This window comes from Myotis yumanensis, unplaced genomic scaffold (assembly GCF_028538775.1).
Source record: "Myotis yumanensis isolate MYYU_CA2020_CCGP unplaced genomic scaffold, mMyoYum1.0.hap1 SCAF_16, whole genome shotgun sequence".
Taxonomy (NCBI): domain Eukaryota; kingdom Metazoa; phylum Chordata; class Mammalia; order Chiroptera; family Vespertilionidae; genus Myotis; species Myotis yumanensis.
The window spans coordinates 32,716,862-32,718,139 of NW_027223767.1; the positions used below are offsets into that span (position 1 = coordinate 32,716,862).

General features: G+C 48.5%; 1 non-coding gene across 1 annotated transcript; it reads left to right on the forward strand.

The window, feature by feature from the left end:
* Window positions 1-326: 326 nt before the first annotated feature.
* On the forward strand, window positions 327-408 carry LOC138995255 (small nucleolar RNA SNORA40). The gene has a single exon (XR_011468575.1). It is a non-coding gene; the product is annotated as a small nucleolar RNA SNORA40 (small nucleolar RNA).
* Window positions 409-1,278: the final 870 nt, after the last annotated feature.

The following is a 1,278-nucleotide window of genomic DNA, read 5'->3' on the forward strand; positions in this document are numbered from 1 at the left end:
GAGCGTGGTTAATGTGGGTCCATCCCCAGGAGACGCCCCACCTCTGAGCATTATGACAAAATAAGGTCCTGTGTTTGTCAAAGTGATGCCCAGAGCCTAGAGGACAGACACCCTCAGTCTCCCCAGATGACTTCATGCTGGTACTCTCTCCTCCCAGTGCTGTAACCCAAATTCTTCCACCGAAGACCCTGAGAAGTAAGACAGATCGAAACCTGTGCCTTATTTCTAAAATAAGAGAATTTATAGCTCTGAGTTGGAATAATTCAGCAGCACACCCAATGCGTTCTTGCTCAACAGCTATTTCTTCTATGGCCTCAGGTTTGTTTTATTTTTAAATAATAGTTTACTCTTTTGCAACCCAGAACTCATTGCTCAGTATGAGTTTTGATCCATATAAGAAGGAACATGATAAAAAAAAATAATAGTTTACTGATTTTTAGAGAGAGGAAGGGAGAGGGAACGAGAGAGAAACATCGATGGGCTACCTCCTGCACACCCCTACTGGAGATCGAGCCAGCAACTGGGCATGTGCCCACACCGGAATCAAACCAGCAACCTTTCTGTGTATAGGACAATGCCCAACCAACTGAGCCACACTGGCCAGGCCCATGGCCTCCATTTTTGAATAGTGTGAACTCATCAACTTGTTAGCTGATTGTTGCTTTGGTCTGCCAGGCACCAAGGCTCAGGCTCTCCACAAAGGCTCTTCAGACGACACTGATGAACTGACCTACAGAGCCGTGTTTGCAGAGGTTTGGGGTCTGCCATCCTGGCTGACTACTGTGGCTGAGTGCTGAACGACTGCACAGCCAGCCTCTTTGGCCTTCTCCCTCCTGTGGCTGGACTCTTCCTTCTTTGAAGAAAACGGAAACAGACCCATTTTCTTTAGTCAATGACAACACCGTCAGCTGTCCTAGCAGCTTGGATGACCAGACATTTCTTTTAGCCTCACTGCCTGATGGCAATACTCCAACTCCAGCAATTTCTAGGAGTGAGGAGCAGCCCATGCAGGAAGGGTATGCCGGGCCCCAGGGAACTGGGCTGACCTCAGATCAATTAGGACGGCCGTTGTCAGCCTTAGTTGCAGATTAGAATCATCTGGAGAGCTTTTTAAAAGCAGCGATGCCCGTGTCCCCGCTCCTACCTATTGTGATTTCATTGGTCTGGGGTGGAACCTGGGCACGGATGCCTTTAAAACCTCCCCAGGTCATATGTGCAGTTGCAATGAAGACCACAGGCTTGGGGTCTTACGTTAAAAGAGAGGATGGGAAGCTGGCA